The sequence below is a fragment of the Micromys minutus genome (genome assembly GCF_963924665.1).
Source record: "Micromys minutus genome assembly, chromosome: 9".
In the NCBI taxonomy this organism is placed as follows: Eukaryota; Metazoa; Chordata; class Mammalia; order Rodentia; family Muridae; genus Micromys; species Micromys minutus.
Window position 1 is genome coordinate 11,673,763 of NC_137978.1, and position 26,544 is coordinate 11,700,306.

At 37.0% G+C, this 26,544-nt stretch overlaps 1 pseudogene across 1 annotated transcript in view; it reads left to right on the forward strand.

The window, feature by feature from the left end:
- The window catches only part of LOC308424935 (proteasome subunit alpha type-2-like), a 65,040-nt pseudogene extending 43,881 nt beyond the window's left edge, over positions 1–21,159 (forward strand). The window contains exon 3 of the transcript in view: positions 20,527–21,159. The product of the transcript in view is annotated as a proteasome subunit alpha type-2-like (transcript). The remainder of the gene's footprint in view (positions 1–20,526) is intronic.
- Positions 21,160–26,544: the final 5,385 nt, after the last annotated feature.

The following is a 26,544-nucleotide window of genomic DNA, read 5'->3' on the forward strand; positions in this document are numbered from 1 at the left end:
ACTCAAAAGACTTCAGGGAAATGATATTTGTGCTTTTCTTCAAAGGAACAAAAACTTCAGTTTGCCGGAGCCATGGATACATAGAACTTAGTGTTGTATTCAGAAGAGCTGAGTGAGGTACCACTCAATTGTATGATTAAGTTATTGGATCTGCAGCTGATTTTCATGTCTGTTTCTCTCTCTATTATATCAGGAAAATATCCAACCTCTTCATGGTTGTTTTAGCTAATCTAGTAAATAGAGACAGTAATGCTTACTTCATGTGATCTTTGAGAGAATTCAGCCGACAAAACAGTAATTATTAATGGGGATACTTTTGTTATTAGAGCAGGTAACAATGCCAGGCAACCCCTGATACATGTTATTGACAGGAAACAGTGATTGGAATGTGGAAGTTGTGATGCTTTAAATTTTGTCACACTTTATACGAAAGCCCTCACAGCAATATGAATCTTTCAGGATAACACGAAGTACTTCACAGAGTTTTGGTCAAAGAGCAAAATAACAAAAGCATTTGCCACATCTAATAAGGCCAAGTAGTATCCAATAACAGTCTGAAAGTATTCTTCCAATTCTTAACTTATATGTTAAATTCAGCTCTGTAAATTTATCATAAAGATCTGTGTCTGAAAGTAAATGTAGAAGTATAAAACATTGTTCTTTGAGATTGTTTCACAGTGGTAGTCTATAACCCCCATGCCCTTTGTGGCTAACTCAGCAATAAAATAAAAGAGGCTTAGAATGGGGTGAGGTTTGCTAAGAAATTTTATGACATGCTTCAGGCAATTATTGTCACCACACAATTTAGACAGGACTTATAAAGGCATATGCATTTAAAATGTTATATAAATATACAATGCATAAAGTAATCTCCTTGAATAATAAATGTATTTACCCAAAGTGTAAGTAAAGGAGCTGGTGCAATTATCCAGGTAAATACTGGTGTCCATGACCCTGTTTCTTTTGTTGTTTTGTGCCATAGGAACAAAACTAGAAATATTATCTTATGATGAAGGTCGGAAAGAACTTCACCTAAAGCCTGCCCAAATCTTCTGTAAAAGTGTGACTGTCCTAACATTGTTCTGTGCCAGTCCTAATAACTGAGCCAGTAATCAAGGGCTCTCTGGCTTCCATCCAGGAATGCACTGTTTCTACAAAGAGACTTTATGTACTGTAAAATGAAGGCTATGGCATCAGTTCTATGAATATGTAGCTAAGTTTCTATGTTTCTCACTAGTTTAGGAAACAGATAGATTGGTGTTTTTGTGAGTCCATGTGACTCTCACATTCCATGGATGGACCGTTCTTGTTTTGAATGACATTTAAATGGGCAGGAATGTGTGAAGATTGAGTCACTGATTCCAACTAGATGTAAATATGGTTTAGCTTTTTAATTTTTAGTTTCTAATTAATAATTGGGCACCAAATATTAAAAGCCTACAGTAAACTGATCCTGGTATATTACCTAGGCAATGGGGACAAGAAAGATGATAATAGTGCATTGTAGCAACATGAACAGTCCTGCATTCTGTGTGTTTTGTCTCAGCTCATCATAGCAGTCATCCTGCATTGGGACAGTATTACCTATTTTATATGTGTGAGTAAAATACAAGTTAGTAAACATTAAAGGCCAGAGTCTAATTCTCTCCTGAAGGTGGTTGACAGAAACACCCTCACAATCTCCAAGCCTACAGCCATTTAAGGTTCATAAACTGACACTGACTTGGTAGTGGCATAACCTTCTTTGGAAAATAAAGGGTATTTGTCTTCTCTGGCTACTGGATATACTTTTGTTAGTTGATAAGGATGCTTTCTGGTCTCATTGCCCAAGGGGTAGGCCGTTTCTTTTTCTTATTTTACAACTTTATTTAAAAAAATAGAGAGATACATGTGCAGATTTTTAAGAGCATTTTGGAATAAAACTATATGAATATATTTTTGTCAGTACTTGGTTCTTTTCAAAGGTTTGATAGTATGCAAGAGTAGCTGTATGGCAGTAAAGGAGAAACTGCTATGGCAGAATGTAAATTAGGAAAGTACTTACGGATGATAGACAAAATGATTAGTGACTTCCTTTCGTTGGAAAAGAAACTCATGCTAAGTACTACCAATATGTTTTCAGACTCCACTTAATCAAAGGGAGAAACTAATTACAAGGTTCTGAGCTTCCCTAGGGCCTGAGACCAAAATCCAAGAAGCTTCTATTATATGAAAACAGTTGTCTGAGTCCAGACATCTCCAGGGCAGTTTCCTCATCTTACAGGCAGGGCAAATAAGTCTATGTTCTCAGACCAAGGAACCTAGTCTGAATCTGCTTGGTGAAAACTCCATTGCTCAGCCCCTTGTATTAAAATATGATTGGACCATGCTAAAGCCTACAACACTCTCCCTCACTTTATGGCATTCTTTAAATATGCTGTGAACTTTCTCTTCAGGGTCACCGTTCAGTTCCAATGTCTGTTCTGTGGCCCTGGTCCATCAGTAGAAGCTTGATTAGAATAAATTCTCATCATCTTCATAGACCTGGTGTTTGAGTTATATTGTATTTATGTTGGATTTAAGCAGACCCTACACTGCTTTACAGCTAATACATAATGTCCATATAAGTTTTAGTAATTCAGATGGAATCAGGAAAGTTTATGGTCACCAGTAATTCTCTCAGATCTTTGGAAATGATCATGTAGAGTGTAGACCTGTGATTCTCAACCTTCTGAATGTCATAATCCTTTAATACATTCCTTATGTCATGGTGACCCCAACTATAAAATGATTTTTGTTGTTACTTCATCGCTGTAATTTTGCTACTGGTATGCACCATAATGTAAATATCTGGTTTTTCTGATGTTTGTAGGAGATCCCAATATAAGTGTCATTTGACTCCCAAAGGAGTTTACAACCATAGGTTGAAATCCACTGGTCTACATAGATATATGTAAACTATATCTTAGGATAATCTTGTTTATCCTTTATAAGTGCCTTAAATGTCACCTTTACATGAATTAGGTTATAGACCCTTATAACAGTTCTCTGAAGTAATAGTGCTATTTTTGTCTTACAGATGAGAAGGCAGCTGGCCTTGAGAGTACTTAGTAACTCCCCCTGTTCTACTAATACATACTTGTAAATCCAGGGTCCAAGTGCAGGTGTTGACTGCGATGTTTATGCTGCTAACCCTTATGTTTCACTCTGCTGAGAAAAAAGAAACAGATTCAACTATCACGCATCTCCTCTCTCAAAGCGTTTATAACTCTTGTTAATAAGAAATTTGTTAACTCAAATTTTAGTGTACCATTTTAGAGTTCCCATCTGAGGAACACACACACACACACACACACACACACACACACACACACACACAGCTTGAATAAATAGGCAGCTATACATATGTATCTGCTTAATGAGGTTGCGTTTATAAAAGTGGTTGTTGCTGAACGTGTTGGGATCTCTATGATTAGCAACGAATCCTTCATGCTTTAAGTTAAATAACATAACCTATTGTGTTTTTAATGAGAAAATTTCCAGCTGGTGATATAGCTTGTTGATTTTTAGGAGGCCAGGCCTCGATGGAGGAAGTATGTCATTAAGGGTGAGCTATGGGCTTATGTAGCCTCATATTAATTTCAGTTAGCTATCTCTGCTTCATGGTGTGGTTGATATATGATCCTTCAGCTTCTTGCTCTTCCCACCATGCCAGTCGTTTGCTACCAAAGCTTTGCTAACATGATGGATTCTTCCTCTAGAAGCAAAACAAACTCTCTTTTCTCTAAGTTGTCTTTAGTCATGGTGTTTTACCACAGCAACAGAAAGTAACTAATCCACCCCTCCCGTCTGCATTGATATTAGCATTGCTGTGGGTCTGAAAGTCAAGTTCTGATCAGTTTCCCATTACTATGAGTTATAGCAGTTCTGATCCAGATGAACTAATGAAAGATAAATCCATTTTTTATGGGCTGATCAGCATATACAGCACCAAGATTTCTAGTTGTATATATATATATATATATATTGCTGTTACTAGGTTTTTTAAATTGCTTGAGAAAAGATCAGTTATAATATTTCTTAAAAACAATAAAAATACTGAAGATATAAACCCACACTTTCTGTCCGAAAACCATACCAGGCAAAATAGAGTCTGTTTAGTCTGCAGTAATTTGGCAGCTTCAGTATTGAAATGTGTATCACTTTCTGTTATTGAATTTAGAGCCAAGTTCTTATCTCTCCTTTTTTCTTAAGATATCTGCACAGATTCTGTTGTATAATTAGTACAACATGTTCTCTTTGGGCTTCTGTTATTTAATTGAAAAGAATCTTGGAGTCCTCAATTTTTTCAACTTCCAAAAGTGAGTACATTTCTGTTGAGTTTTTGGTTATTTTGATTATTAACCATTAGAAGACTTCCAAACAGAAGAAAGTATTTAAGCTTGAAATACACTTCTCTCTGTCTCGTTTTTATCTTAACACTTTCCTTCTTCCTACCATTTCTTTTCTCTCTGGTCATCCCTGAAGGGAGGCTGTTCTTGGGACACATAGATGTGAAGGAAGAGAAAAGAAAATACCTGGAAAAGATTTCTTTCTGGGACTTCCCCTGCCCTCAAATCTGACAGTGAGATGGAACACAATTGTCTTAGTCACATTTGTATTCCTGCACAAAATATCATGACCAAGAAGCAAGTTGGGGAGGAAAGGGTTTATTCAGTTTACACTTCCATATCCCTCTTCATCACCAGAAGAAGTTAGGACTAGAACTCAAGCAGGTCCGGAACCAGGAGCTGATGCAGAGGCCATGGAGGGATGTTACTGGCTTGCTTCCCATGGCTTGCTCAGCCTGCTTTCTCATAGAACCCAGGTCTACCAACCCAGGGATGGCACCACCCACAATGGGCTGGGCCCTCCCCCCTTGATCACTAGTTGAGAAAATACCTTACAGATGGATCTCATGGAGGCATTTCCTAAACTGAGGCTCCTTTCTCTGCGATAACTCCAGCTTGTGTCAAGTTGACACAAAACCAGCCAGTATAATTGACCCCTGTCAACTTGACACACAAACAAATCAATATTAAGCTTCAATTCTTACTTTCTTGTTCATCCCCAAGATCTAGATAACCCTGAGTCCCACAGCCTTTACCAATTTTTACATTTTAAAATCGCAATACCTTTAAAATATTCAGTCTCTTTTAAAAATTAAGGTCTTTTTATAATTCAAAGTCTCTAAATTGTGGGCTCCTCTTCTTCCTTCAAGAGGGAAAGATATCATGGCACAGTCACAGTCAAAGCAAAATCAATCTCTAACCATCCAGTGTCTGGAAATCCACTTACGAACTTTTGGGCTCCTCCAAGGGCTTGAGTCACTTCTCCAGCTCTGCCCTTTGAAGCACATACTTTGTTTCTAGGCTTCAGCTGCCTGTTCTCCACTGCCACTGCTGAACTTGGTGGTCATCTCATGGTACTGGCATCTCTAAAACACTATTGTCAGTCCTGGTGCACTAATTGCCAGTGAGGATGCACCTTCACCAATGGCCGTCCATGGCCTCTCACAGTGCCGAACCTCAGCTGTTCTCCATGACCCCTTCATTCCTTCAAAACTAGTACCACCTGTGTGACTCTTACACATTACCAAGTCCAGCCACAGCATGAGGTACAACCTTGGCTGTCTCTGGAACACATCCTCTTTGTACTTTCAGAAAACATATCCCAGAAGATTTCAAGTCAATGACGCTGTTCTCTTCTTAATCACCACTAATTTCTTAGCTCCAGCTGACCAGCATCAATAGTCCCGGTAATGCAAAGGTTTTGCTTTGGTAGTTCTGGTATCTTGTTAATCACAGCTTCAGCCCCAGCTAAGCAAAACCACAGAATCTTCACAATCAAAATAGCAATAGTCCTGATCAAAGAGTCTTTAATCTTCCCTCTGAAATTTCCCAAGCCAGGCCTTCATCTTCTACACTGTTCTCAACATTATCTTCCAAGCTCCTACTGAACATCCCACAGAGCTCTTAATATACCTACCAATGGCTCTTCTAGCTCAAAGTTCCAAAGTCCTTCCACTGTCCTTTCACAGTCCTCCCAAAAACATGGTAATGTTGTCACAGGAATACCCCACTATGCTGGTACCAATTTGTCTTAGTCAGGGTTTCTATTCCTGCACAAAATATCATGAACAAGAAGCAAGTTGGGGAGGAAAGGGTTTATTCAGCTTACACTTCCATATTGCTGGTCATCACCAGAGGATGTCAGGACTGGAACTAAAGCAGGTCAGGAAGCAGGATCTGATGTAGAACATGGAGGGATGTCACATACTGGTTTGCTTCCCATGACTTGCTCAGCTTTCTTTCTCATAGAACCCAGGTATACCAGCCTAGGGATGGAACCACCCAAAAGGGGCTGAGCCCATCCCCTTGATCACTAGTTATGAAAATTCCTTCAAGCTGGGTCTCATGGAGGTATTTCCTCAACTGAGACTCCTTTCTCTGTTATAACTCCAGCCTGTGTCAGGTTGACACAAAACCAGCCAGTATAACAGTGAGATATAAAGAGTATCTTGTTTTCAAAGACTCTGTTTAGGATCTGACCCAATTTAACCATCTAAGCAGTGAAACCTTTGAGATTTTAGTATCTCCCATTAGTGTTCTGTATTTACTCTCCCATCTGTCTGTTATACAGATCTCCATATCTGTGGACTGGTTCTTATGGTCCACCCAAAGTCCCATTTTTTTCTGAATAGGATATACATTTCTGGAAATTGTTTTCTTCAATATATGTTTTAAATAATGAATGAATAATTAGATTCTGTACCCAAGTATTGGGATTTAAATTTCAGAACAGACTGGGGTAGCTGGAGAGAAGTATATTGCTTTAATTTTGCAAGGCCATTCTGTCATATGCTTATAGTAAGGTGTGTGTGTGTGTGTGTGTGTGTGTGTGTGTGTGTGTGTGTGTGTGTGTGTATGTGTGTGTGTGTGTGTATGCATTTAAAGTACATTTCTTAAACTTAGCCTTTAACAATTTGATCAATCCCTGATAGTTTTATAAAAGTCTTCTGTGGCTAACCACAGTAAACAAAACACTTTCCCAGCTTTTTTAAATATTATGGTCTAAGTCCCTGTAGTTATACAATTTTAGAAAGAAATAAAATGACAAAGTTAGTCAAATAATGGATTGATCAAGTCCACAGACTCTTCCAGGAAATGTGGGTATATAAATTGAGTTATTTTGCCTTGAAGGCATTGACTAATGCAAATTACTCAGAAAATTCCTTGCCTCTAATTCTCCATTCACAGGGCATTTCAAAAATTATTCTTTATCGTCTAATGTGTGTTCATAAGATTCAGAATACTCTCATCATGTGATCCTGGGTTACCATCATTTCTACTGTTGATTAATTAATTGATAAATTTTCATGGTATTCTCTAGACGCCTGGTTGATATAAACTACCCATTTATCTCTAGATCTGATAAGTTAGTTTTCTGAGTCTATAAAACTGAAGAGGAGACCTTGAACTGGGATGAATTCAATAAAAGAAATGTTCTTCCTGTCTCTTGGAAATCTGCCTGCCTGCTCCTCTAAGGACAGTGTCATAGCTTTGTGTTATTTCCAAATTTCACAGTTACAATTAGAAAAGAACTCAACATATAAAAACGTGTTTTGTATAGAGAATTGGTCTCAGTTCAGATCAATATACAGTGTTGTTTGTTTGTTGATTTTTGTGTTGGGCTACTCTTGATTTTTTCTCATATTTTTTTCTAAGTTTTAATGAATACTACCTGTAGAGTTATTCAAGGTTAAAACTACTTATACCAAATATGCTGAAAACTGGGAGAGGAAATAGCAAGCTTCAGCTAATATTGGCAAGAATGGGAGGAGAAAGACAATTTCATCAACACATTTTATAGTTTACAAACAGGTTTCTTTCTTTTTTATTTATTTTTTACTCCTTACTGCTTTATTAAAAAAGAGGAATACATTTACAGATTTTTAAAGGCATTTTGGCATAACATTATATGAATAAATTTGTCAGTACTTAATTCTTTTAGAAGTTTGATAGCATGTATAGAAATCCAACTAGTTACCATAAGCATAAAGTACATGTAGGACAGAACATAGCATGAAAACAGATTTCTTGTTGGGTATAGATTAAACATAATGACCTATGAATACCAAAAGTTGCCACAGGGCTATTATCTTAGCTCTTGGATTATTAATGATTTGAGGTCCAGGTGTACCACACTCTGAGAGAGTGCTATACATTTTTTCCCTAAGAAGGACTGAGGCTTTCTTTCTTTCTTTCTTTCTTTCTTTCTTTCTTTTTTCTTTCTTTCTTTCTTTCTTTCTTTTCTTTTCTTTTTTTTTTTGCCTTTGTTTTCTTGGGCTTCATATAGTCTGTGAATTGTTTCTGGGGTGTTCATACATTCTGGGGTTAGTATCCAATTATCAGTGACTGCATATTATGTCTGTTCTTTTGTGACTGGGTTACCTCACTCAGGATGATATTTTCTAGATGGATACATTTTCTGAGGAATTTCGTAAAGTTATTGTTTCTGATAGGTGAGTAATATTCCATTGTGTAAATAACCTGCAATTTTTGTACCATTCATTTACTGAAGGTCATCTGGTTTCTTTCCAGCTTCTGGCAATTATAAATAAGACTGCTATGAACATTGTGGTGCATGAGTCTTTGTTGTATGTTGGAGCCTCTCTGGGGTATATGCCCAGAAGTGGAATAACTGGATCTTCAGGTAGTGATTTATGCAATTTACAGAGGAAACTGCAGACTGATTTCCAGATTGGTTGTACCAGCTTACAACCCCACCAACAGTGGAGAAGTGTTCCTCTTTCTCTGCATCCTTGCCAGCATCTGCTGTCATCTGAATTTTTGATCTTAGTCATTCTGAGTGGTATGAGGTAGGATCTCAGGGTTGTTTTGATTTGCATTTCTCTTATGACTAAGGATGTTGACCACTTACTTAGATGCTTCTCAGCCATTCAATATTTCACAATTGAGAAATTTTTGTTTAGCTCTGTACCCCATTTTTAATAAGACTGTTTGATTTTTTGGTGTCTAACTTCTTGAGATCTTTGTATACCTTAGATATTAGGCCTCTATCAGATGTGGAGTTGTTAAAGAACTTTTTCTTATCTGTTGGCTTCCTTTTTGTTTTCTTGACAGTGTCTTTAACCTTACAGAAACTTTGCAATCTGATTAAATCCCATTTGTCAATATTTGACCTTAGAGCATGAGCCATTGGTGTTCTATTAAGGAAATTTTCTCCTGTGACTATGTGTTCTAAGGTTTTCCCTACTTACTCATCTAATAGTTTCAGTGTACCTGGTTTAATGTGGAGATCTTTGATCCACTTGCACTTGAACTTTGTACAAGGAGATAAAAAAGGGTCTATTTTCATTCTTCGGCATGCTGAGTGCCAGTTGAAAAAGCACCTTTTGTTGAAGAGGCTGTCCTTTTTCCATTGAATGTTTACAAAACCTTTGTCAAAAATCAAGTGACCATTTACGTGAGGGTTCATTTCTGGGTATTCTATTTTATTCCATTGATCCATGTGTCTATTTCTATACCATTACCATGCAGTTTTTAACAAAATTGCCTTGTAATATAGCTTGAGGTCAGGGATGGTGATTCCTGCAGATGTTTTCTTGTTGTTGAGGATTGATTTTCCTATTCTAGGTTTTTTGTTATTCCAGTTAAAATTGCACATTGCTCTTACCAACTCTATGAAGCATTGGGTTGGAATTTTGATGGGGATTGCATTGAATCTGTAGATTGCTTTTTGTAAGGTGGCCATTTTTACAATGTTGATCCTTCCAATCCATGAGCATGGAAGATCTTTCCATTTTCTGAGATCTTCCTTGAATTTCTTCTTCAGAAATTTGAAGTTCTTGTCATACAGGTCCTTCACTTGCTTAGTTAGATTCACACCAAGTTATTTCACATTGTTTGTGACTATTGTGAAGGGTATCTTTTCCCTAATTTATTTCTCCACATGTTTGTCCTTTGTGTAGAGGAAGGCTACTGATTTGTTTGAGTTAATTTTATATCCAGCCACTTTGCTGAACTTGTTTATCAGCTGGAGGAGTTCTCTGGTGGAATTTTTCGGGTTACTTATTTACACTGTCATGTCATGTTCAAACAGTAATATTTTTACTTCTTCCTTTCCAATTTGTATCCTTTTGATTTCCTTTTGCCGTCTAATTGCTCCACCCAGGACTTCCAGTCCTATGTAGAATAGGTAGGAGGAGAGTGGGCAGCCTTGTCTAGTCCCTGATTTGAGTGGGATTGCTTCAAGTTTCTCATCATTAAGTTTGATGTTGGCTATTGGTTTGCTGTATATTGCTTTTATTATTTTTAGGTATGGGCCTTGGATTCCTGATCTTTCCAAGACGGATAACATGAATGGGTGTTGAGTTTTGTTAAATGCTTTCTCAGCATCCAGGGAGATGACCATGTGTTTTTTTTTCTCTGAGTTTGTTTATATAGTGGATTATATTAATGGATTTCCATATATTAAGCCATCCCTGCATCCCAGGGATGAAGCCTACTTGATCAGGTTGAATGGTCATTTTGATGTGTTCTTGGATCTGGTTTGCAAGGATTTTGTTGAGTATTTTTGCATCAATGTTCATAAGTGAGATTGGGCTGAAGTTCTCTCCCTTTGTAGGGTCTTTGTTTGGTTTAGAAACGAGGGTTATTGTGGTTTCAAAAATTAAGTTACATAGTGTTCCATCTGATTCTATTTTGTGGCATAGTTTGGAGAGTATTGATATTAGGTCATCAATAAATGTTTGATAGAGTTCTGCACTTTTTTTGGTTGGGGGGCTTTTGATGGCTGCTTCTATTTCGTTAGGTGCAGTGAGATTATTTAGATGGATTACCTGGTCCTGGTTTAACTTTAGTATCTGGTATCTGTTAGCAATTCATGCATTTCCTACAGATTTTCCAGCTTTGTTGAATATAGGCTTTTGTAGTAGCATCTCATGATTTTTTCAGTCTCAGTTGTTATGTCTCCTCTTTCTGATTTTGTAAATTTGGATATTCTCTCTTTGCCCTCTAGTTAGTCTGGCTAAGGGTTTATCAATCTTGTTAATTTTCTCAAAGAACCAACTCTTGGTATGGTTGATTCTTTGAATGGTTTCTATTTGGCCAAGTTTTGCTCTAAGTTTGATTATTTCTTGCCATCTACTCCTCTAGGGAGTATCTGCTTCAATTAGTTCTAGAGCTTTCAACTGTGCTGTCAAGTTGCTAGTGTATGCTCTCTCCAGTTTTTTTTTTTTTTTTAATATTTTTGGGAGCACTCAGAGCTATGAGTTTTCCTCTCAGTACTGCTTTCATTGCATCCCGTAGGTTTGGGTATGTTGTGTTTTGATTTTCCTTAAATTCTAGAAAATCCTTAATTTCTTTCTTTATTTCTTTTTTAACCATACTATCATTTAATAGAGCATTGTTTAGTTTCCATGTGTATATGAGCATTTTGTTGTCTTTGTTTTTAGTAAAGACCAACCTTAGTCCTTGGTGATCTGATAGGATGCATGGGAATATTCCAATATTCTTATATTTATTGAGGCTTGTTTTGTGACCAATTATATGGTCAGTTTTAGAGAAGGTGCCATGAGGTGCTGAGAAGTTTTTTTTTTTTTTTTTTTTTTTTTTTAGGATTAAATGTTCTGTAGATGTCTATTAATTCCAATTGGTTCACCTCTGCTAGTTTCACTGTGTCCTTGTTCAGTTTCTGCTTCTATGATCTATCCATTTATGAGAGTGGGGTTTTGAGGTCTCTCACTTTTATTGTGTGGGGTACAATGTATTTTTTGAGCTTTAGTAGGTTTTTTTTTTTTTTAATATGGATGCTCTTGTATTTGGAGCATATATGTTAAGGATTAAGAGTTCCTCCTGATAAATTTTCCTGCAATGAGTAAAAAATGTCCTTCCTTATCTTTTTGATAACTTTTAGTTGAAAATCTACTTTATTCGATATTAGAATGGCCACTCCAGCTTGCTTCTTGGGGCCATTTGCTTGGAATGATTTTTCCTAATCTTTTACTCTGAAACAGTGGCTGTCTTTGTCTCTGAGATGATTTTCCTGTATGCTGCAAAATGCTGGATTCTGTTTATATACCCAGTCTGATAGTCTATGTCTTTTTATTGGGGAATTGAGTCCATTTATGTTAAGGAATAGTGGTTGCTGTTTCCTGATATTTTTGCTTTTAGAGGTAGAATTGTGCCTTTGTGTCTTTCTTCTTTTGATTTCTTGCTTAGGTATTTTCTTGTTTTTACTAGGTTGTAGTTTCACTACTTGTATTGGGTTTTCCACCTATATTTTGTTGTAGTGTTGGATTGTGGTCAGATATTGTGTAAATTTAGTTTTGTCCAGTAATATTGGTCTCTCCATCCTTGGTGATTGAGAGTTTTTCTGGGTATAGCAGCCTGGGCTGACACTTGTGTTCTCTTAGGGTCTGCTTAATTTCTGTCCAGGATCTTCTAACTTTCATAGACTCTGTTGAGAAGTTGGGAAGAAAGAAAGGAGTCACTGCCAACAGAAATTACTGCGAGATCTAAGATGGCTGAACATCCCGGAGCTTTCTGAGCCCACTGGTTCTCAGATCCATAGGAGAGATGAGGAAGGACACTTTTTCCTGATTACTGGAAATATGTATCAAGAACAATTTTCAATCCTGAACATCTGTGCTTCAAATATAAGAGTACCACATTCATAAAAGAAACACTACCAAACCTCAAAATATGTATTGCACCACAATAATAGTGGGAGAATTCAATACCCCACTCTCGTCAATGGACAGATCATGGAAACAGACAATGAACAGAGACACCGTGAAACAAGCAGAGGTTATGAACCAATTAGAATTAACCTACATCTACAGAACATAGCATCCTAAAACAAAAGAATATAACATCTTCTCAACACCTCATGGCACCTTTTCCAAAATTGACCATATATTCAGTCAAAAAAGAAGCCTCAACAGATATAAGAAGTTTGAAATACTCCCATGTATCTTATCAGATCGCCATGGACTAAGGCTGCTATTTAATAACAACAAAGACAACAAAAAGACCACATCACTTGGGAGCTGAATAATTCTCTACTCAATGATAACATGGTCAAGGAAGAAATAGAGAAAGTAATTGAGGATTTTTTAGAATCTAAGTAAAATGAAAGCACAACATACACAAACCTATGAGATGCAATGAAAGCAGTAGTAAGAGGAAAAGTCATAGCTCTGAGTGCCTCCAAAAAGAAACTGACAGCTTGATAGCACAGCTGAAAGCTCTAGAACAAAAAGAACCAGATACACCCAAAAGGTGTAGATGGCAGGAAATAATCAAACACAGAGCAGAAATCAACCAAGCAGAAACAAAAGTAACCATAAAAAGTATCATCAAAACCAGGAGATGGTTCTTTGAGAAAATCAAAAAAATTGACAAACTCTTAGCCAGACTAACTAGAGGGCACAAAGAGAGTATCTAAATTAACAAAATTAGAAATGAAAGGAGAAACATAACAACACAAACTGAACAAATTCAATAAATCATCAGATTCTATTAAAAAAGCCTATACTCAACAATACTGGAAAATCTGGAGGAAATGGACAAATTTCTAGACAGATACCAGATACCAAAGTTAAATATAAATCAGACAAACCATCTAAACAATCCTATAACACCTAAAGAAATAGAAGCAGTCATCAAATGCTTCCTAACCAAAAAGAAGCCCATGACCAGAAGGGTTCAGTGTAGAATTCTATCAGATATACATAGATGACCTAATACCAGTACTCTCCAAACTATTCAAAAAAATAGAGACAGAGAGAACACTACCAAACTCATTCTGAGAAGCCACAATTATTCTCATTCCTAAACCACACAAAGGCCCTACAAGAAAAGAGAAATTCAGACCAATCGCCCTCATGAACATTGATGCAACAATACTAAAAAAAAAATTCTTGCAATCTGAATCCAAAAACATATCAAAATGATCATTTACCATGATCAAGTAGGCTTCATCCTTAAGATGCAGGGATGGTTCAATATATGAAAATCCATCAACCTAATCCACCATATATACAAACTAAAGAAAAAAAACCCCACATGATCATCTCACTAGACATTGAGAAATCATTTAACAAATTTCAACCCCACTTCATGCTAAAAATCTTGGAAATAGCTCGAATTCAAGGCCCATATCTAACCATAGTAAAAGCAATATACAGCAAACTAGAAGCTAACATACAACTAAACAGCGAAAAACATGACACAATCCCACTAAAATCAGGGACTAGACAAGGCCCACTCTTTCACTAACTATTCAATATAATACTGGAAGTTCTGACCAGAACAATTAGACAACAAAAAGAAGTAAAAAAAATACAAATCAGAAAGGAAGTATTCAAAATATCACTATTTGCTGATGACATGATAGTATACTTAAGTGACCCCAAAAACTCCACTAAAGAATTTCTAGAGCTGATGAACAACATCAACAAAGTATCTAGATATAAAATTAACTCTAAAAAATTAGTAGTCTTTCTATACTCAAAGGATAATCATGCTGAAAAAGAAATTAGGGAAAAGATACTCTTCACAATAGTCACAAAAAATATGATATAGTTTTGTGTAACACTAACTAAGCAAGTGAAATATCTGTATGACAAGAACTGCACTTTTTCAAAGAAGGAAATTTAAGACCTCAGAAGATGGAATGATTGCTCATGTTCATGGATTGGAAAGATCAATATTGGAAAAATGGACTTCTTACCAAAAGCAATCTACAGATTCAATGCAATCTTCATCAAAATTCCAACTCAATTCTTCATATAGTTGGAAAGAGCAATTTTCAAATTCACTTGGAATAACAAAAAAACCTAGAATAGCAAAATCTACCCTCAAAAATAATAAAACTTTCACGGGTATCACGATCCCTGACCTCAAGCTATATTACAAAGCAATTGTGTTTAAAAACTGCATTGTACTGATACAGAGATAGGCATGTAGATAGATGGAACAGAAGAAAAGATCCAGAAATGAACTCTCACACATATGGTCACTTGAATTTTGACAAAGGGGCTGAAAACATTCAATGGAAAAGGACACAGCCTCATCAAAAAATGTTTGTTCAACTTGCTGTCAGTATGCAGAAGAATGCAAATCAATCCTTTCTCATGTCCTTGTGCAAAGCTCAAGTGTAATTGGATTAAAAGTCTCCACATAAAACCAGGGACACCCAAAGTATTAGAAGAGAAAGTGGGGAAGAGCTTAGAACACAGACACGGGGAAATTTCCTGAACAAAACACTGATGGCTTATACTCTAAGATCTAAATAGATAAACGGGACTTCTTGAGGTTTCTCTAAGGCTAAGGACCCTGTCAAGTAAATGAAATGGCAGTCATCATAATAGAAAAGGATGTTTACCAATCTCCTACTGGATAGAGGTCTAATATCCAATATATACAAAGAACTCAAGAAGTTAGACTCCAGATAATCAAGCAATCCTTAAAAAAATGGGTACAGAGGTAGACAAAGAATTCTCAACTGAAGAATATAAAATGGCTGAGAAGCACCTAAGAAATGCTAAATATCCCTAGAAATCAGGGAAATGCAAATCAAAACAACCCTGAGATCCCACCTCACACCAGCCTGAATGGCTAAGTCAAAAACTCAGATGACAGCAGATTCTGTTGAGGATGCAGAGCAAGAGGAACACTCCTCCACTGTTGGTAGGGTTGTAAGTTGGTACAACCACTCTGGAAATCAGTCTGGTGGTTTCTCAAAAAATTGTACATAGTACTAACTGAAGACCTAGTTATTCTACTTCTGGGTATATACCCCAAGATGCTCCAACATATAATAAGAACACATGTTCCACTATGTTCTTAGCCGCCTTATGGATAATAGCCAGAAGCTGGAAGAATCCAGATGTCCTTCAGTAGTTGAATGGATACAGAAATTGTGGTACATTTACACAATGGAGTACTACTCAGCAATTAGAAACAATGACTTTACAAAATGCCTAGGCAAACGTATGGTAGTAGAGAATATCATCCTGAGTGAGGTAACCCAGTCACAAAAGAACAGAACATGCAGTCACTGATAACTGGATACTAACCCCAGAAAACTCTGAATACCCAAGAAACAATTCACAGACCATATGAAGCTCAAAAAGAGGAAAGGCAAAAATGTGGAAGTTTAGTTCTTCTTAGAAAAAAAAATGAGTGTTTAGCACCCTCTCGGAGTGTGGCTCACCTAGACCTTAAATCATTAATAATTCAAGAGCTAAGATTGCAGTCTGGTGGCAATTTTTGTGATTTAAAATCATTATGTTTAATCTTTACACACCAAGAAAATTTTGACTATTTCCATGTTACATTTTGTTTTATATGTACTTTATGCTCATTGTAAATAATAAGTTTTCAATGCATACTATCAAACCCTTAAAAAAATCAAGTACTGACTAAAAATATTTTCATATAGTTTTATGTAAAAATTCTTTTAAAATCTGTACGTTTATCTGTTTTTTAAAATAAATTTATTAAAGAAAAAAATAAAGTTTTATGTAATGCCAAAGCCTGTTTACTGCTGAAGCTGTTGGGTGTGTCCTTTCACTGTTGGAATTGTATTGACTCAGCCATTTAGTTTCTAAATTATATTCTGAAATCTCTCTTTTTTAACTGCATGTCTTGGCATTTCTAAAACTTTTAAGACTTGGAAGAACTTGCTGGTCCTGAGTTCCTATCTTAGGATAGGGATTTCTCTAACACACGATTCAACCTGTGGTGGACAGATTTAATTGTTCTAAACTAGGAAGATTTCTTACAACACTGATCAGGAATACACACACACAGAGATTCACACATTAAGGGATTGGATAGTGATAGATCCAAGAGAACAGTACCAGAAGCTAATGGAACACGTGTGGTAATAGAAATAGCATGCCTCCTCTCTTGACTTTTTCTTTTAAATCATCAATCTTCTGTATTACAAATAAACCCACATTTTACCCTATAGAAAACATAAAATTTTTTATCCAGTATGTTTTCAGATATTGACATCTTTTTCTTAAGCTGGGGAGATGGTTCTGTGTAATTTCCATGAAAATATGACAGGAATTCAGATCCCTATTATCTCCATAACATAATGACATTGCAGTAGGACCCTGTAGTCATACCACCAGATTAGTAGAGACAGGTGGATTAAGGGGGTACACAGCCCAGGCAGCCTAGACAAACCAGCAGGCTTGCATTTAGTGAGGGAGCCTATCTTTTGATCCTACTGCAGAGATAAAGGACACCTGATGTTCTTCTTTGCCTCTCTATGTGCATACAGTGTTGTAGATATTCACACCCTTGTGCTTATGCAACATAGAGAGAGGGAAACACACACACACACAGAGAGAGAGAGAGAGAGAGAAGAGAGAGAGAGAGAAGAGAGAGAGAGAGAGAGACAGAGAGACAGAGAGACAGAGACAGAGAGACAGAGACAGAGACAGAGACAGAGACAGAGACAAAAACAGAGATTTTTAAAAAATATTCCCATAGTATATGAATACATACTTTGATTTGGCACTTAAAGGGTATATGTCCTCAAAGAGAACAAAGCATATTTCTAAGGCCAATATTCACTATTTTAAATGATAAAGTTTTCTACCATTAATGACTTCCTGACTTTCTGAAACATTTTACCATATATCAAACATTTTCACACATTACTCAGAGAAAAGGGTAACATTATTTATTTGAAATTTGGATAAAATCTTTAAAATGGCTAGTGGATAACAGCATTTGTGAATACAGGTCTATAGGTCTTTGCGTATATACAAGAAAAAAAAAAAGAAAAGAAAAGAATAGAAAATACAGGTTAAAAATCATCACATCTGGATTTTAGTAGCCTCATAATAATGAAGTACATTGTATTAATTTGAGAATACTAAATATGTATAGCAAATGAGAAAGTGATGAAGACAGTTTACTCAGCTAAAATGTGAACATTAATTAGGTCATTGCAGTCACTAGCAAGACATGATGCTGTGGAAATAAAAATGATGACAATTCCAAAAACTATGTTATATTTATTCACCCAGCTATTAAATTCCTCAATAAATAATTTATCTTAATATGGCATTTTTATGTTATCTCTCAAGTTATTGGATTTGAGAGTGATTCAAGCCTTTCCTTAGATTTGAGTCTGGTGGGGAGATAGATGTTACCCCATGTGAGTTTGCAGCTATAAGCTGCCCTCGAAGACAGATAAGAAAATCACTGGTGAGTTCTGAAGCTAGAAACCTCAAACTTAGTCAGGATTCGGTATGTGGCTTCTCAGAGTTTTCTGATGAAAGACAAAATTTGTCAAATCAGAGGAAAGTGTAAACTAAATTAAAGGTAAAGGTGAAGGCAGATAGGATTAGCCCATGTACTCCTAAAAGCTGGAAGAGCTGATGAAAAAAGCTAACTGAAAGAAAAAACATTCATGAAGTGGAGAAATCAGATTAAAAAAAATTGCTCATCATGTGCGGGAATAATTGTTCTAGTGAAGAAAAGGAGTCATAGAGGATCTTGTTTAATTTGAACTTTAACCTATAAAAAATTAAAACTATAGTATGAGTTGTATTAGAGGCATATATTGATGAAGAATGGGCTATTCAGAGGAATACTCTAAATGTCTAGTTAAGGTTAGAGATGAATTTGTACCACATAACTCCCATGGATAGAGCAGCAAGTCAGAATAGCCTTTATATCACTTAAAGAAGCTGAAGCAGTAAATACCCTCCTAAGATAGGACCCAGGTCCACATGGCTCCACTGATGAACTTCATAAAAAGAGTAGTGAAGAAAATTTAGTAAACTTATTCCATCTATTTGCCTGAGAATTTCATGATGTCATAGTTTCTAATAGCTGAGTAGTACTCCATTGTGTAAATGTACCACATTTTCCGTATCCGTTCCTCTGTTGAAGGACATCTGGGTTGTTTTCAGCTTCTGGCTATTATAAATAAGGCTGCTTTGAATGTGGTGGAGCTTGTTATATGTGTCCTTGTTAGATGTTAGAGCATCTTTTGGGTATATGCCTAGAAGTGGTATAGTTGGGTCTTCAGGTAGTAAGTACTATGTCCAGCTTTCTGAGGAACTGCCAGACTGACTTTAGAGTAATTGTACCACCTTGCAATCCCACCAAGAGTGAAGGAATGTTCCTCTTTCTCTGCATCCTCACCAGCATCTGCTGTCACCTGAGTTTTTTATCTTAGCTATTCTGACTGGTGTGAGGTGTAATCTCAGGGTTGTTTTGATTTTCATTTTCCTGATGACTAGTGATGTTGAACATATCTTTAGGTGCTTCTTGGCTATTCTAGATTACTCAGGTGAGAATTCTTCATTTATCTCTGTACTACATTTTTAGATAGAGCTATTATTTGGTTCTCTGAAGTCTAACTTTTTTGTATATATTGGATATTAGTCTTCTATCAGAAGTAGGGTTGGTAAAGATCTTTTCCCAATTGGTAGGTCTGTATTGTCACATTTTGTCCTTTGCCTTACAGAAGGTTTTCAACTTTATTAGATTATATTTGTCTATAATTTATATTAGAGCCTGAGCCATTGGTCAAAATATCACTCTGAGTGAGGTAACCCAGTCATCAAAGAACACACATTGCCTGTACTTACTGATAAGTGGATATTAAGAAAAATGTCCCACAATAAAACTCACAGACCATAGGAAGCTCAAAAATAAAAAGGAAGACCAAAGTGTGTATGTTTCATTTCTACTTAGAAGCGGGGACAAAAAAAATCATGTAAGGTAGAGGGAGAAAGGAATCTGGGCGGAATAGAGGAGGGGGAGGGATGGTGGGGTAGCATCAGGTATGGGAGGAGATGTGGGAGAAATAGAGAAGGTCAGAATCCTGAAAAGAGGTGTGTAGCAGTGGGAGATGGAGAACTGGTGGCAGCCACTAGAAAGTCCCAGGTGCAAGCAAAGCAAGAGGCTCTCAGGACCCAGTAGAGAGAACATTAGCTGAAATACTCAACAAAATGGTGAAAGTACCTGAAGAGACCACATCTAGAGGTTAGGCATGAACCTCCATTGAGGAATGGGGCCATACACATATCTCAATTTAACCCAGATTTGCTTCTGTCTAAAGAAAATGCAGGGACAGAGAACAGAGCAGAGACTGAAGGAAAGGCCACTCAGAGACTGTCCCACCTAAAGATCCATCCCATTTGAAGACACCATACTTAGACATTATTGCTGACAGAAGCCTGGTATAGCTGTCCCCTGAGAAATTCTGCCTGAGACTGACCAATCCAGATGTAGATACTTGCAGACAACCAGTCAGCAAACTGAGCAGAGGGACACCATTGGAGTAGTAAGGAGAAGGACTGAAGGAATTGAAGGTCTTTGCAACCCCATAAGAAGAACAACAATATCATCCAACCAGACCCTTCAGAGCTCCTAAGGACTAAACCATCAACCAAAGAATACACATTAAGGTGTTCTGACTTTTCGGGTAAAAATTGCATAGCGCAGTTACATCTTCTCGCTAAGTATATTTAGCCCATCTGGTAAACTTGTCCAGATTGGATTTGCTTTAGCTGGAGGGGCCCCTTCAGTGGAAATTAAAGCTGCAAAGGGTGTGCTATTTGCAACTGAGAAGAATCAGAAATCCATCCTGTATGATGAAAGGTGTGTACACAAAGTGGAGCTGATAACCAAACACATGGGTTTGGTGGACAGTGGCATGAGCCCAGATTACAGAGTACTTGTACTCAGAGTTCGGAAACTTGCTCATTCTCACGGCCCAGCTGATACAGAGAGTAGCGTCTGTGATGCAAGAATATACCCAAGCAGGTGGTAATGGTCCATTTGGTGTTTCTTTACTTATTTGTGGGTGAAATGAGAGACGACCATATTTACTTCAATCAGATCTATCTGGAGCTTACTTTGACTGGAAGGCCACAGCAATGGCAAGGGACTATGTGAACAGGAAAACTTTCCTTGAGGAAAAATATAATGAAGACTGGAGGATGCTGTTCACACAGCCATCTTTACCCTCAAGGAAAGCTTTGATGGGCACATGGCAGAAGATAACATAGAAGTTGAGATCTGCAATGAAGCTGGCTTTAGGAGGCTCAGCCCAATTGAGGTGAGGGATTAATTGTCTGCTATAGAGTAATGAAGATGTGGCTGAACAATCAACATCTCACACATGCTACTTATTCATGTTTAAAGTATGTTTTGTTTGTGCATACTTATTTCTACAGGGTTTAGTGGATTCACATTTTTAAAATAATGATCATAGCAAATTGTTAAAAACAAAAAAGCCAAAAGAATACACATGGAGGGAACCATGGCTCCAGCTGCATGTGTAGCAGGGATGGCCTTGTCTGGCATCAATAGGAGGGGAGGCCCTTGGCCTTGTGAAGGTTTGATGCCCCAGCATAGTGAATGTTAGGGTGCTGAGGCAGGAGTGGGTGAGTGGCTTGGGGAGTGCCCTCAATAGAAGCAGGAAGGAGGGGGATGGGATGGGGGTTTGCAGAGGGGAAACTGGGAAGGATGATGACATTTGAAGTGTAAATAAATAAAATACCTGATATTTAAAGGGAAAGAAAATTTAGTAAACTGAAAAAAGAGACATTCTTAAGAAGTGAATAAAAAGCATTTAATGACATTTTAAAAATTTTACCTAGTCCCAGTTTCTCTACAAAAAGCATAGAATAATATATCTGAGAATATGCTGAGATATGGTTCAGTATCAACAAAATATAAGTGAATTGACTACATCAATATATAAAATTTGAATCCTTCCAAATGAAGTTTGTACATCAGTAGTTGCTACTTGGTGGTTCTCTTTGTTATTTCCCACTCTTCTCTACCTGCTTTCACCTTCTCAACACCCTAACACCAGAGAGGAGAAAGATGCATTCTGCTTCTTGGCACACTGACCAGGAAATGATGAACCTTGTTTGGGAATGGGTGGGTCAACAGAATGTCAGTGTGGCTCTGAACTTTGGCTGTAGTTTAGGGGAAGTCTTCTCCAAGGGTTTCTGTACTACGCCTCTTTAGACAGTATTCAATGAAACAGTGTGTGTTTATATATCATTTGGAGTGAACAAGGGTTATATGTACTTTGGAAGAGTGGGAAGGAATTTTTCAGGTGAATGTGCATTGGCTTGGGCTTAAAATACTGGGGATGCCTCATTTACATGGAAAGAAATTCTAGGTGCTTGCTGGACAGGTTCTTATTGGAAGAAAGGGAGTTGAACCTGTAATTTTTCCAAGGACTACATTACATTCCTGGTGTAGAAGGTGTGATGAGTCAGACTCACCAGATAAGGACAGACAGGAAAGAGGTAGGTCTTCTGGGAAAGTGAATTGTCCGTTTTGCACTGAGCTCATGGCACTGCTTTGTCATGGTAGTCTGGAACCTTAATGGTAGGATTTTCCAACGCCCCTCCCCCCAAAATGGGTAGAGTTGAAAGGCGTAACAATATCATTAGACTACTTCCTGCAAGTTTGGGGCATTGAGTTTCTTGGGCAAGTTTGATCTCTGTCATCAGGGTATCTAATGTCTTCTTGTTGTTTCTTCTTTTCACATGACTACTTAGCAAACCCCAACCAATTAACCAACAACTCACTATGTCTCAAGGCCCAAGCATTAACCAACACTCAAAAGAATTCCCAGAATTCAAAATGTCATACAATTTCAGAAATTATCTGCAGTTGTCAAAATCACACCCCTTCTAGGGGAAGAGACAAATCATAGTCAGCTTCTGTGAAGCAGCACCATATTATTTACTTGGGATTAGTACAACAACAACAATATTCTTATAATGTTTCTGTTTTTGTGTAAGAAATCAAAATTCTCCTTATAAAAGACTGTTTCAGGAAGTCAAAGTTGTTCTAAAAGTTTAAATGTAATTAAAATAAACAGGCACATTAAGGGAGACAAATTTCACATGACTTACTAAGTGCATAAAAAAAAACAGACAAAATTTTGCAGCAAATCATATCAAAAGCTAACAAAATTCAAGGAGAGGGGGGATTTCCTCATTCTAAAAAGATCTTTAATTAATGCTATCATTACAACTAAGAGCAGAAGTCTTATGCCTTTCTGGGGCCTTTTACTAAGTAATGCAGTACTTTAAGCCTTCTGGAAGTTCCTCTGTGTGTGTATAAGACAGGATTTATAATCCTCACCAAACAATTTATGCTTGGGAATGTGTTGACTCACTAAGAAGAGTTTGGTTACACATGAAGGCAATAATGACAACCTACACAGAGAATTAAAACTGTTTAGGTTTTCTGATGAATGCCCCAAAAGTCCTACAATACATCTTTCCCCCAAATTTATTTTTCTCCTAGTTATTTTTATTATTTTGGGTCTTAAAAGTGATTTACATTCTTTGGTTAGCTAGTCCTCTTTTGATCTTTATGACTTCATATTAGCTTTTCTCTCTGCGTTGGGCAGATAGTTTATAAAGCTAAGAAGATTTACAGCCAGTTCTTCAAGTTCTTCACAGAGGATCTTGAGAGAAAAAAAAAAAGGACAGTTGATTAAGTCATTATTTCTTAAGTTATTAGTAGGATTTAGGTGTTAGATTTTGTTCTCTCTCTCTCTCTCTCTCTCTCTCTCTCTCTCTCTCTCTCTCTCTCTCTCTCTCTCTCTCTCTCTCCCTCTTTCTCTCTCCCCTCCCTCATTGAAAGAGGCATATTATCCCACACTCAATATTTAGACTTTAATATTCCCCTCTGTATATTAAGCAAATTTTCTTATGCTGATCCGAACACAGAGAGGGGTTACATCACCTCTTGAGTTCTTCAGGATATGTAAAGCAATTTTAATGATTTTAAACCATTAAATAGCTCTATACTTGGAAAAAATTAATTGCAAGTTCAAAATTGTCCTTGGTGCTTGATAAAGCTTTACAACAAGGAAGCTACACAGTATATATCTGTTCAGAAATTAGCAAACTCATTATTTTTCCTTTTTCTTTTAGATAAAATTATTCTTTTCTGGTTTCTCACCCCAAGTTCCTCAACCCTTCTCTCCCATTCACTTCTAAATGAGGACTTTCCAATCCCTACTCTAACCACCTCATCCTCTCTGCACCTACTTCCCTGGGGAATCAAATCTTTACAGGATCAGGTGCATCTTTCCTTATGAGGCCAGACAAGGCAGTCCTATGCCACATATGTTCCGCTGGTCACGATTCAGCCCATGCATGCTTTTTGCTTGGTGGCTTACTCTCTGGGAGCTCTTTCAATTATTCCCCTACCTCTTTTATATGGCTCCCTGGCCTCAGTATAATGGTTGATTCTAAGTTTCTGTATCTGTCTCCATCAGCTGCTGGTAGAGCCTCTCAAAGAAAAGCTATGCTAGGATCATGTCTGCAAGCACAATATGCCATTAGTAATAATGTCAGGGTGTGGTTCCTGCTCATGGGATGAATCCCAAGTTGGGCTAGTCACTTAATGGTCTCTATTACATTTTTGTCCATGCATTTGTTTTAGAAAGGAACAATGCTAGGTTATTTTTTTTGAATATGGGTAGGTGGCCCCATGCATTGACTGGGAGCTATATCTATCTATTGGAGATGGTCTTTTCAGGTTTTATCTCCCTACTGTTGAGCATTTCAGCTAAGCTCATGGGAGCCTCCTACATCTCAAGTCACTGGGACATCTAGAGACCCCCTTTCTATTACCTCCTATTGCTGCATATTTCTATTTATTCTTCTGGCCCTCTGGGCTTCTCTCCTGTCTCCCTTTATACCCAATCCTGTCCCCCTTTCCCCTTTTAATCCCTTCTCCCATCTAGATTGCTCCCTGCCTTTGCTTCCTGTGATTATTTTGTTCCCCCTTCTAAGTGGGGTTGAAATAACCACACTTGGGCTTTCACTTGTGCTAAGACTCATAAGATATGTGTGTTTTTAATAGTTGAAGAGTATTCAGTTGTGTAAATGAACCGGATTTTCTGCATCCATTCTTCATTGAGGGACATCTGGGTTGTTTTCAACATCTGGCTCGTTCATATAAGGCTGCTATGAACATAATGGAACATGTGCCCTTGTGGTATGGGAGAACATCTTTTGGGTATATGCTCAGGAGTGGTATAGCTGGATCTTCAAGAATAACTATTTCCAGTTTTCTGAGGAACTACCAGATTGATTTTCAGGGTAATTGTACCAGTTGCAATCCTACCAACAAGGGAAGAGTGTTCCTCTTTCTCCACATTTTTACCAGCATCTGCTGTAACCTGAGTTTTTGATCTTAGACATTCTGACTGGTGTGAGGTAGAATTTCAGGGTCGTTTGGACTTGTATTTCTAAGATGACTAAAGATGTTGAACATTTCTTAAAATGCTTCTTAGCCAATGAAATTTCTGAGTTGAGAATTCTTTGTTTAGATCTGTACACCATTTTTAATTGGGTTATTTGGGGCTTTTTTTGGAGTCTATCTTCTTGATTTCTTTGTATACTTAGGATATTAGCTCTTTATTGTATATAGGGTTAGTGAAGATATGTTCTTAATCTATAGGTTGCTGTTTTGTTTCTGGTGTAATTCTAACAAAACAAATATAAATTATGTATGGCAAGAACTTCAGATCCTTGAAGAAAAAAATCAAACAGTTCAGAGGATGAAAGGTTTTCTCATGCTCATGGATAGGTAGGATTTATATAGTGAAAATGGTCATCTTACCAAAAGTAATCTATAGACTCAATACAATCCCCATTAAAATAGCACAATTCTTCATGAACATGGAAAGAACAATTCTCAAAATCATATGAAAAAACTACAACAAGAAAAGAAAACAGGATATCCAAAACAATTCTCAATAATAAAATAAATTATGGGAAATATAGATACAGAAATAATCAATAAAATTATTGCAAACAGAATCCAAAAGCACACCAAAACAATTATTCACTATGATTAAGTAGGTTTCATCCCAGGGATGCAGAGATGGTTCAATATACAAAAATTTATCAAGATAATCCACCATATAAACAGACTCACAGAAAAAAACACATAATTAACCACATTAGATGCTGAGAAAGCATTTGACAACATTCAACACCCCTACATGTTAAAATTTTTGGAAAGACCAGGAATCCCAGGCCCATACCTAAACATGGTAAAAACAACACACAACAACTCAGTAGCCAACATCAAACTAAATGAAGAAAAACTTGAAACAATATTACTAAAATCAGGGACTAAACAGGGCTTTCCATTCTCCCCCTACCTATTCAATATAGTATTGGAAATCCTGGCTAAAGCAATTAGACATCAGAAGAAGGCCAAAGGGATACAAATTGGAAAGAAAAGTCAAAATATCACTATTTGCAGATGATACAATATACTTAAGTGACCCCAAAAATTCTATCAGAGAACTCCAACAGCTGGTAAACAACTTCAAATACTTCCATGTTTATCACCTTGTACATAGCTCAAGTCCAAGTGGATCAAAGACCTCAACATTAAACCAGATACACTGACTCTAATACATAAGGAAGTGGGAAGTATCCTTGAATGTATTGGC